Source organism: Mercurialis annua, linkage group LG2 (assembly GCF_937616625.2).
Source record: "Mercurialis annua linkage group LG2, ddMerAnnu1.2, whole genome shotgun sequence".
NCBI classification, from domain to species: domain Eukaryota; kingdom Viridiplantae; phylum Streptophyta; class Magnoliopsida; order Malpighiales; family Euphorbiaceae; genus Mercurialis; species Mercurialis annua.
Genome location: NC_065571.1, coordinates 19,076,438 through 19,089,819, shown reverse-complemented (window position 1 = coordinate 19,089,819; position 13,382 = coordinate 19,076,438).

The window sequence follows — 13,382 nt, the reverse complement described above, 5'->3', positions numbered from 1 at the left end:
AAGTACCGCAATTTATTTTAGTATTATAAATGTTTTCGAATTGTTTTAAGCGATTATGGATCTAGATTGAAACGAGCTACTCGATAGGCTTGTATCGAGACTGTGTGCACCGGTAAGTACTCTGGGATCAGCATACTAATGTCTTGCTTACGCTGGTATATGACGAGGATATGTTCCCGTCCACTCTGAATTTATCAGTATGATATGTTCTACTTACGCTGGGATCATTTCCATAATCATACTATATTAGTATAAACTATTTTGATTTAAGGGTTTTTACTTAATAAATGTAAATAGTGTTGCGAACTCACATCAGTATATCTGACCCCGTTGTTTTCCCAAATTTTCCAAGTTTATGATTTGAAAGTTGTTCCATTCCGATTCTTTTGATTCCTCGGAGGTTTTATGTTATTTAAACTAGTTACTGTTTTCAAACTCTTAGACCGCAATAGAACTAGTTATATATTACTTTGGTTATTGCACATTGGGATTGTCGGTTTGTTCGATTGTTTATTATTGGCATGTTTACTCTAGATTATTTTATTATTATATTTAGAACAAAATTTTCCTGCTATACTTTTTTGCAGGAACTCCTGCAATAGTGGCCTAAATTTTGCCACGTTACTATACAATTTGTTTATAAAAATGGTTAAATGACCATTCAATTTTGGATAATTGTCCAGTACATGCCAAATTTTAGATGCTTGATTAATTAACCATATCCTTTTAATAATTAGACAATTTTTAACGCCCAATATTTATTGTATTAATAACATAAAACTAATAAATACATATGTCACCATAAAATATATATTAAAAGCAGAAAATAATTTTACGCTTGAACATAACTTAATCAAAAATAAAATTTTGAAATTTATTCGATCCTTTTCCTCTTGGAATCTGCAATTGCATCCTATAAAAACAAAATTATAAATATAAATAAATTATATAAATAATATAAATAATTTAATTTTTTAAATGATCAAATACCTGAAGAAGCTGAGTATACGAGAATTGATTTTGATTGGAAAATGTATAAGAACAATCATTATGTGATGAACTTTCTATTATCTCTTGAGTAGTAATAAAGTCTTCACATGAATATTTTTCACTTGATTCCTTCAAATAAAAATAAAATAAAAAATTATTCAAATTATGAATCTATAAAATATGTCTTAAAATAATATCACAATATGCACGTACCTGAGTAGTATTTTCCAATACTTGTAATTCGACGTTCAGATCTTCTTGATCATAATTGATGCATTCATCCTAAAAATACATTAGATAATAAATTTTTATTTTATAAAAAAATGATATAATATTATATACTTCTTACATCAATATTTTTGACGTCTTTCTTCTTTTTTTTGGACTTGTTAGTAGAATCCATACCGCCATCCTATTAAAAAAATAATTTAATATAAAATAAAAATATTAAATATTAAATTATATAAAATAACTCTATATTTTATATATAAAAATTACCTGTGATTTAGATTGACGTTTAATTTTTTTCTTTCTTTCTAAAGCACCTTTTATCCTATTACTTGGACGTCCAACAGTTGCTTTTTTCTTGACTTCAGATATAATAGGAGAAAATGTTTTGTTATCTTTTGAATTGGACAGATTAGATGGATCATTACTTACCTTCATTACTTGTAAGTCTTTCAATAATTTTTTAAAATCTTCACATGCATGCTCATACATATCCTCACTTTCTGATGCAAGTGTCAATATTTCTCGAAAATTATGACTCAAAGATGAATATCTTTTTCCAATTGACTCTTACGGACTACTTCCAACCGCAATGTTACAATTGTCCTCAATCATTCCAATCTTTGCATCTCTTGTCCATCTCTTCAAGATGTATTGTGGTGGAATCTGTTTAATATTTTTCTTATCAAGGATTTTCAAAGTATGTGCGCATAAAATTCCCACAAAAATAAATTTCATACAACTACATTTAACTGATTGTGTTGATGCTTCTAATGTGACCAAATGTTCTTGATCCTTTCTACCACACTGGACTTTATAGCTTGTAATATGTTCAGACTTGTCAACTTTGTACATAATACAATCTAAAATCTTCATATATTCATCTTGAAACATCTTAAACACTGTTGGAGTGTATATTTTTGAAGCATGTCTTAACATCTCTACATCAGCTTGTAAAATTGGAACCCTCTCTCTCATTTTGAACTCTATTAACAACTCTTCATATCGTTTATTTGACAACAACCTGTTATAATTATCAAAGAAATGCATAAAGTTATTCTTTGCATCCAAGTATTTCTTGAGGACATTATTCATTGACTCACTTCGCTGAGTGCTCATCATATCAGCTGTAAACATATGCCGCCCATATACCATAGCCCATTTTTTCCTTACTTCAAAAATTCCATTGCACCATTTATTATCAGTAAGCATATACTTATCTAGCATATCATCCCAAGCTTGAAGCCATTTGTCTTCCTCTTCATAACCATATACACAAGAGCTAAAATCATATGCAAATTGTTTTGATGAATGAAAAACATGACTTAAATTTTTAGCAGCATTCTGATAAATATGCCACACACATAATCGATGATGAGTTTCAGAAAACACTTCTTCAATTGCATTGGCCATTGTGGGGCATTGGTCTGTCAATATTGTCCTAGGATGCTTACCAGACATTGCACTGAGGAAGGTCTCAAACAACCATTTAAATGATGATATTGTTTCATCATATAGTAAAGCTGCACCAAAAATAATACTTTTTTTATGTTGATTAACACCAATAAATGGAGCAAACGGCCTACCATACTCATTTGTTCTATAAGTTGTATCAAAACATACAACATCTCCAAAATGTTGGTAATCGATAATTGACCTCCCATCTGCCCAGAACACATTTAATATGGAATTATCATTATCATCAAGTTGCACCAAATAAAAATAAGAAGGATCTTGTAATTGAATTTTATGAAAATAATCCATAATAGCATGACCATCTCCTTTAATCATTTCTGTTCTACGCTTGGCAGATATATAGTTTCTAAAATCACTATCTAAAAATCCATTAAATTCACGACCCCCACTTTGTGAAGTTAGTAAATCAATAGTGGACTTAGTAGATAATCCAGCTTTTGCAGCATCATCAGCAACAGCTTTATGGGCTGATGTGATTTGTCTTTGTGATCTTAACATGTGCTTCATTGGTGTAGGAGTAAGTTCATGGCTATGCTCAGCATTAAAAGAAATAACTTCAAACATACCGTTCGATTTAAGTTGACATGTCATTTGTGCCAAGCAATTGACTCGGGAAATTGGATGCTCAAACTTCACTTGTTCGGATCTTTTGTCCACACCTTTTTGACCTTGTCTTGAACAACAAAGAGTTCTTCTTCTAACCTGTCCATCCACACGATGCACATATTGTTTTCTAACACTAAATCCAAGTTTATGGGCATAACTTTTATAAAAAGTATACACATTCTCTTCATTATCAAATTTCATACCAACACAAGGCTCCTCGATATCCATAAATCTGATGAAAAAAATATTTATTATATCAATTTTAAATCATTAACTGATTGTGCGATCTAAATTTTTTATTTAACACTCATAAGTACTTTTTTTCAAAAACAAATATTATAAATAAGATGGATTTTCACAAAAAATTTAGTAAATAAAATAGTAAAATAAGGTTTAAAATAAACAAAATAATATTTTTGAACTGAATTAAAAAGTTAAGTACATAAAAATATAATGACAGAAATATATAAAATATTAAAACAGTAATAACATACAAATATGTTTAAAAAAATACAAGCATTACGTTAACAATTTAGAGATTGTATCATTTAAGAAAAATAATCCAGTGAAGAAATTAATAAGATGCATGTCAATGTATGAGAAGGACATATTAAACATATTTAAAGGATTAAAATTGGACAAAACAAAGAAATAGGGCATTCTAACTATAAATATTTGAAGTAAATTTGATGGAATGTAAAAATTCTTTCCCGTGGAATTTTTAGCTAAACTTTAGATCATGATTGAGTTTTATAGATTGTTTAAATTTAAAGGTATTAAATTTATGATCTAATTATATAAAAATATGAAAAATTTATATGAGATTCAAGCATAAAATATTAAATTATTTTAATTTATTATTTAAAAATAATAAAAAAAAACTAAAATTACCCGTTTTTCAATGCTTGACCTTCAATTTGATAATTGTTTGCTTGACAGTTGCTTCAAAAGTCGACAAAATAATAAATAATCTGCATCATATGGTATAAATTAATATTTTTTTCTTAATAAAAAAAACTATCATAAAACTAAATAATATACCTGGGTTTTTTTTTCTGATATCGAACAATGGAAAAATTGCTTTAAATAGAGGTGATTTTTGGTTTGGAATATTTAAGTTAGAGTGTTTGAATAATATTCAAAACCATGTATCCTAATTACAATTGGAACTTATATCAGTATAGAAAAAATAGCACGTGGATATGCTTAATTAACCATCACTGAGTCATGTATTCTAGAAGCACACAAAATTTGGTTAATTGTTTAATTTAGTACATGAACTGTATCGAATAATTATCCATAACTAAATGGTCATTTAACCACTTTTATAAACAAATTCTATTGTAACGTGGCAAAATTTGGACCATTGTTGCAGGAGCTCCTCCAAAAGCTATAGCAGGAAAATTTTGTTCTTATATTTAAGGCATGCTGTTGAGCATTTCAGATATTAAGTTATTTATATTAGAACTGTGATATAAATTGCTAGATTTAGGTTGGAGTCTCGGTTGCCCCCGTGCAGTATTCTGCAGGTTTATATGTTTGATTGCTTCCGCAAGGCTTGCTACGGGTTTTGGTATGACCATACCCATACCCTAGCGCCGGTCACGATTCATGAAATTGGGTCATGACAAAAACCATTTGTTTAAAACTTAATTTTTAAACATCTGCATAATTGTGCATGGGGTGATGATATCTCTCATCCCCAAAGCGTTGCCACAACTTATTTCTCTATGAGTGATGCATGTTCTACTAATGCGTGTATTCATATATGTAGTGACGCATTCCTTATCAATTTCGTGAAAGTTATACTCATTTATCTAATGTCTAAGCACAATTATGCTTTTGAAATCATTTAAATGAATAACCATGACATGTCATAACATTTTAGTTTTTTTATAAGTTTCTTCCGACACTAAACTCTATAATAGTAAGAATTCTCCATACCACTTCACATCTTTGAGTCCGTACTTCTTTCACAAATCGCCCTTTGTAGTATTATAGAACGACTTCGACAGTGCCTTTACGTTATTTAATGCTTGATATTCAAGCATCGATATTGAGTCGTCTAGATGGCACGCACGCGTATATCGCAGTCTTATATCCCAAAAGCAAAAGCTGAGAACCTATGAACAATCATTGATCACCTATAAACAATGGCCTATGGATTTAAATCATTATTCATAGACGGGTGGTGGTATCCATATGCCCTCAATTTATATTAGCAATGGTAATGTCACGACCCGATTTCCTCCTCGAAACTCAAGCCGAGACCGGCGCTAGGGAATGGGAATGGTTGTTTCGAAACGCGTAGCAAGCCTAAAACCTCTACAAATTTCTCGCAAATATAAATCTAGATCATATCTCGTATATGATCCGTTTCAGAAAATATCGTTAAAATATTTTTAGATTTAATGTAAAGACAGTTCTGAAAATATTCATACAAGCGAAATGCATTTTCAGAAATGCTGGTTAAATTACTCAATTATTTTCACCCACGCTCCTTTCTGAAAACCGGTGTGGTAATACTGAAATTCGGGGACTTAGTCAATGTGCCTTACCTCGCAGACAGCCCCGTTTCAAACCACACGAACCGAATAATATGTTTAATAAAATATATCGAACACCTTTCACTTCAAAAGCGTTATATTAAACATATTAAGTAATCACACATCAGACCATACACACCAGGTCAACGAGCCTATAGACAATGTTTTTGCAAACCAAAAACATAAGGCCTGGTCTATACGTAGAGGGACAGAAACTAAATACCAAATGCCAAGTAGGTAGCCACTTAGTAGGTATAGACAAAGGCAGGTTCCTATCAGAGTATACGAACAGACGAACAGTGACATGGCTACTGGTATAACACTCCTATAACACACTACTGCAACAGCTAAGAGTACAAAGTTTTTATGTACATATTAATGAGAAGCTTCCCTGAAACAGAAGAATGGAAGCTCAACCGGACCCAAAGCTAAGTACCTAAAAATGATAAACAACAATGGAGTCAGAAATATAAAGATTTATGAGTGAGTAAATAGGTTTACAATTAAATAACAAATTGCCTAGGTAAAATATTAGTATATAAAAATATTATCAGTTCATCGATCCAAATGAAACCCTAATCCTGTTACGTTCTAATGTTATATGCATATGCTCAAATCTTGTTTAATACATGATGAGTTGTATACTTATGTTTCACAGCCATCTTAACTTTGTATAGGGTTGTTGGGCTGTAACATAAGTCACTGCCGCCTCAGGACTACCTCTTTAGGTTTAAGCCGATTTGCAAGCATCTGTCTACACAACCTAACCTTATTATGTATATGCTAATGTTGTTTACCTCTCACTCTAGTTCATTAAGACCAATGATCACACAGTCCTATTGTTGCCCAATAGATAGCTCGTTTCAGTGGATCTTCCTTGGCTAAGTTTCATATTTATTGCAATTTGTGGATTTAAAAACAATTGAATACTAATATTCAAAAGTGGACAAATAAACTCACAACACTGCTAGGTTTGATACTTAATCATGAGGTATGTGTGTCAAACTCCATGTGGTCGTGGTCTGACTACTGACTAGCTGGTTGGACTAAACACACAAAGAAAACAGGATAAAAACATCAATATATTTTTCCGATATAAATTTCTAGGTTCAGAAACCTAGTTTCAGGTAAAGCATATAATCATTTAAACACATAACACTTATCGTCTCTTTTCTTTTAAAACCATATAATTAATTCTCATTTTGAGAAAATGTTTAAACTTCTCTGTAGAAGTCATTTTAGGTATAACAATACCTAAAGAAAACTATTTATAGTAGAGACTTAATTGTTAAAACAATTTTTAGTCATAAATTAGGTATTTAGCAAAACCGAATGCTAAATTTTTAAACCGTTTAAACGTCGACTTTAACACTTTTAAAGTCCGTTGTAAATGTATAAGTTTACTTTTAGAACCTCATTGTAAAACATCTAACTTTAGGTTTAAAAACATTTATTTAAAATATTTTAGGTTCAGCCTGAAAATATCTCGGGTTACTAGGCGAAAACTCCTCGGTATCGCCCCCGAAAAGTCCCCCGAAAAGTCCACAAAACATTGTCCGAAAAGCCCCGTTTAGGGCTGTTGTGCGCCCGCACAGAAGAAACTGTGCGGTCGCGCAACTTAAACTATGCGGTCGCACACCATTTACATGACGTGCGCCGGCACAACATAGTGTGCGCCCGGACACTGTGCTGTGCGGTCCCACAGCTCACTATACTCGCGCACAGTGGGTTGTGCTTTTGCACAGCCCCAAAATTCAAATTTTGGGACCTCCCGTCCTGTTCGATATGTCCAAAAACGCTATTCTAACATCCATAATCACATATACACAATCTAAACTCAATTCGGTCGTTTATAACGGTTAATCGAATCGGTAATCGTTTATAGACAAATATATACTCAAAATATATCGAAATAACCATTTAATACGGGTATAGTACCTCGATTACTTGAGTAATCTTTGAAGAAACGGAGTTAAAATTGAGAAATAGACGAAGTGGATCGGAAACCTTAGGTTTCGTTCACTTTCGAGAGCAAACTGCCCTTTTTCCTTTCTCAGAGGAAAGAAATGAACTTCTATGTTAATTTAAAATCAAATGAATTGTTATAAATAGATTTGGTTAAAGTGCAATGTAGTACTAGCTCAATCATGCACTTTAAACCAACTTCTCAACTAGTCGTCCGTAGCTCAAACGGAAACGACTTCCAAATTCGATTTATTAGTTCCATATTGACTACACTTGATAAAATTTCTACTTCCAAATTTTATCAAATTTTCACGATAATCTTTTTAAAATATTATCACCAAAATTATTCGCACAAGACTTATGAATTATTCTGCACCCAATTCATAAGTTTATTCTATTCCCGCTAACTATATAGTTAACCAAATTTAGACTCCCAAAATTTAAATTTGAAATCATATAGCCACAATAAAATTTTAGGAACACTTATAAATTAAATTTATCTTTAAATTTAATTTACCTACTCCCGTCTAATACAATATTAGACACGTGACAATAGTTTACCCCTTAAATTTCTGGGTTATTGTAGGTAACTGGATCAACTGCTCTGATACAAACTTTGTCACGACCCGAGATCTCGAGTTGAGACCAACGCTAGGGAATGAGAATGGTTGTTCCAAAGCCATAGCAAGCCTTAAAAACGTTATATATGTTTTGCAATCTTTCAATCCATCAATTACATATTCATTCCTAAAATGTTTTCATAAATGTTTTTCAAAACTTGACGTTTACAAACGTCTATTCAATTCTTGAAAACATTAAATAGCAACCTGGGTCTTATAATGCGATGTCTCACATCCTAGCATAGCCCTTTTAGCATTAAAGCAAACGGTTTAAAATGCCGTTTTCATAATCTTTCATATTCATAAGAGTATGGGTAAAACATACAAAAACGTTTGACCAAATACATATACATACTAGGACTCGACTACTGCAGCACTACTGATTGACTCCTTCCTTTTGTGCATAAGACTTATGGAACAAAGAGAAGTCCGTCCAGTCAAAACATATTTACCTGAAAGGAAACACTATTGGGGGGGGGGGTCAGTTGACACTGATCAGTGAGTTCATAATTACTGTAGAAAATTAATAAAAAAATACCTTTATATGCATCAAAATACTGAACCGAATGAAACCCTACGTTAATGATGTTTCTTGTTTATTTTATTTTTCGATTACATTCATATCTTTTACTTACACGATCGATACTCAAATCATTAGTCCCAAGTCCCGAGATAGTTCGACTGAGTTAACTTGGTAGATACAGGTCCCGAGATAGTTCTACTGAGTTAACTTACATTAATCATTTCCTGATGTAGTCCCGGGATAGTTCAACCGAGTTAAACTAGCATCAATCGATATTAAGGGAGGTTCTTAATGGCTTCATACGTTTTTCGATATCAATTATACATTATATATAGTCAATGTATTATTATTCATATTTTCATTCATCTAGTTTGTTGTAACTGGTGTACACAATATTTTATTGATGCCCAATAGATAACTTGTTTCATCTGGTTTATATTTTGTTTCAAATATTTTAAATGCAATAGTGCATTTTAAATAAAGCATTTTTATAAAATAATGCAGTATTAATAGTTGACAGTAAAATATAAACTCATTGCTTGCTATCCAACAACTTCGATCAATTACAACACCCATCAAGCTTTTTGAGCTCCTTGTTTGCTAGTAGGTTGCCTTATCGAACCTAGGACAATTATCAAGTATATCTCGAGTGAGAATCTATTTCAATAGATATATATTAGACTCAAGAATAAACTGCATATGCATAACATGTCGGGTTATGTAATACCCCGTAAGTTCAAGTGCCGTTTAAGTGCAACGTGTCCTGAATAGGGGGGCCGGAGTTGCAAAAAATGTAAGATTTTGGTTATTAAATAAAGGATAATATCGAGTAGGAAGTCTATGTTTAAGAATTTGAATAAGAAAATTTGGATATCGAAATTGGTTAATGTAAGAAATGACGGCATTGAAAGAAATGAACGAGAAAATAGGAAAAGTAAAACTTATGTCTCAAATTAAAATTTAAGTATTTTAGCCAAGAATAAATTAAAAGAATTTTTCGGAATATAAATTAATTAAATATCGGAGTAGTATTATTTATTTAGATATAAAGAATACATAAGTATCATAATTAAAATAATTAATCGATTCATTAGTGAAAAGATAAGTTAAAAGGAAAGATTGTAAAGATAAAGAAAGGAAAGATCAAACAATCAAATTGGTCAAATTATATAAATCATTTGATATGAATGAAATTCATATCACATAACAAAAAACGTAACAGTGAAGGGTTTGGCGATCAAAACTTGCGATCAACACGGTTTTTTCGTTCGGAGTCGGAATCGAACGATTCTCGCGCCATTGGATCAAAAATTCAATCATCTACCTAATACAAGCTTCGTATCAAGGTAAAGATTTGATTTTGGATTAGGGTTTTGAGCTAATATGGCTTGTTTTAAGTTTATGATGCTGCAAATGGATCGAATTAGCCGAAACCATGTCGTTTTTGACGTTTTTGATGATATTTGAGTTGGAAAAATGATGTGAAAGCATGAAGGAATGGATTTGAGTATTTTTCAGAGGTCAGAATCACTTCGGAACGGACTTTTGTTCTGTTTTGGGGATCCTCACGACGTGAAGAAGATCCTCACGACATGAGGAAAATATGTTGTTGAAATCGATCGATAGAGATGCTAGGAAGCGAATGAAGAAAGAGTATGAACCTATCTGAGTGGAAGAACTTTCTGGTTACAGAGTTTAAAGGTCCGGAGAACTTACGAAACTAACGGTCTATAACTTGTTAAAGTTATTTATTTAAACAATTTTTAAAACATAATTGTGCCTAGACCCGTAATAATAATCGATAATTGTCACGACATTGATAGAAATATATCACTACATACATCGGTACATGCATCAATTAGACATGCATCATATGCATCATGCTCAGACAAAAAGGTGAGATGTGGAAACTCTTTGGGGATGAGAGATGTCATCACCCTAGTGCACAATTTTGCTATGTTTTAAATGGAATTTTTGATATAAATTTCATACTGAGTCATTTTAATTGAAAGAGTTTTCAAGAGATTTGTTTTTATGTAAGTATACCTAGACCAAAACTCTATAATTGAAGTGAAATGCTCGAGATCAAGCTGCAATCAATGTCTGAAGAAGCGATGAATGCGTATAACCGTGAGAATACAGAACTATGCTTCTAGTATATGAAGTTAGTCTTGATTTAATGAACTAGAATGTGATCAGAATAGCAGATGTATTCGGATAGTAATGCATATTCGATTAGAGACAAGCTAGAACGTAAATGCCCTTTTAGACAAGATGTCGAGAACGTTAAGTTATGATATAAAAGAAGTATTGTATAAGAAGATAAAATCGATATATGGACTTGTAAACCATGAAGCAAGGAACATGAATAGTTGCTATTCATTAATAAGATAAGTTTTAGACGTGATATAGAAAATGTTAAAGTCTAGTAATGCTAGAATAGTTTTTGATTGAACCGTTGGATCAAATTGATATTGGAACATGATGTTTTTAAGACGGTTACTTGAGGATTAACCGTTGCGATCGTCAAACTAGGAACTAGAAGTTGTTTCCATAAGAGTGTTGATGATGGATATATATGGATAAAAGTGACTAGCCATATAGACTGGCGACAAGAGTATGAAGTATAAAATTTGATCAGCTAAGTATAGTTAACACCAACTCTACATAGAATTGAATTGTTTGAAATATACGATAAGAAAGATTAAGAGATAGACAAGTATTATAACAAGTGAATTAGGAGTATGAATCTTCAACACCAAGTTTGTGATTACGGAATTGGTTAGTAAACCACAAAAAGTATACCACGTAATGGATATATGTGGAATGTCGAATATTAAGTTTTAGGTTCGGCTGATAAAGAGTAAAAACCATACTAAGATCGATAAGGAATATTAATAATGACCCTTGAATGAAGGTGTAAACACTATATATGGACAACTAAGTTGCGTTATGTAGTATCCAACATATCTGACATATGATTAAAGCTTTGTATATCAGAATATTTGGAAAGATATTAAGAAGAGACTCAATAAAAGAATTGAGCCACACTAAAGAAAGTGTTACCGAATAGATCGAAATAGAAGATAATAGACGAGAACAAGATACCTATAAAGAGGTATTCATGTATAAGAATCTGAAGGTATATAGAGGATATGAAGAGATTGGTTAAAGTAATCAATAAGAGTAATCGAGGAAAGGAAAAGAAAATGTCATTTAGAAAGTTGACGAGAAGATAAGGTGGATCAAACTCTATGTAGCCGTAGACACATAAAAGCGAAAAAAATTGATTGGACATCAATATAGGATTAGCCTTGCTAATAGTCAAGATGTTAGAAAGAATGCGATTAATAGATATGCATATGACCGAGAACGCAGCACGTCAAGATATTCGAACGGAATAGAATGTGACCCCCTAACGATAAACAATATTGATGATATTAAGATAAGAAGTGCAAGATATATGAGATACGATGGAGATGAATACGAGAAGTATAATAGACCATAATCAAGTAGTATTACAGGAACAAGAGTAATGAATAAGAAAGGAGTTCAGTAAGATTATAGTACCGAAGCTACTAATCCTAGTGAATGATTAAGAATAAGAAATTGATGGAAGATCGTGAAGAACAAGTCTACGATATAGATGAAATAAAGAGGTTACAAATGGAAATAGTAACATTATGGGTAGTAATGAGAAGTAAACCTAAACTGACATGATAGCAAAGAGAGATAGTTTGGAAACTAAGATCCAAACTAAAATAGAGTACTTGAGAAAAGAAATAGCTGGAAAATAGTAGGATTATGAAGATGGATGCTCAAAGCATATTGGAGATTGAAAGATGAATGATGTCAAAAAGATGCTAAAAGAGCAAGACAGATATAGAAAAAAATGAAATCGAAGTGAACAAGAGATGAACGCTAAGTATAACCTAAGGGTAGTACTAAAGTTAATATTGAAGTCCCAAAGAACAAATCACGACAAGGCGAATAATGAGGAGTTCAATAGAAGGCAAAGTAATATCGAAAAAAAATGAGGTGGATAAATTATAAAGTACCAAATGTGGTAACAAGGATTTGAATATAGTAGTGATCACAAGAATCAACATATCGAGAAGATTGTAAAGAATGTTTACGCTTGCCATAAGGATTGGCAAGAATCTCTGCAAAGATACGGAGACAAACTCGAAAGGATAGAAAAGAGTGGGTTAATAGACCCGTAAATCAATAAAAGATGAACAAGATAAACAATTGTAATGGAAATGATGACACTGTCAAAGGCTGCACATGACGAGAGAAGCTGAAAGGACTAAGAAACCCCATTGGAAATGAGTAAACAGAATGCATCGAATAGATCGGAAGATAAGTAAAGTATGAATAAGAAGATCGAGCATAGAACAAGTAACAACACCACCACCAAAGAACATT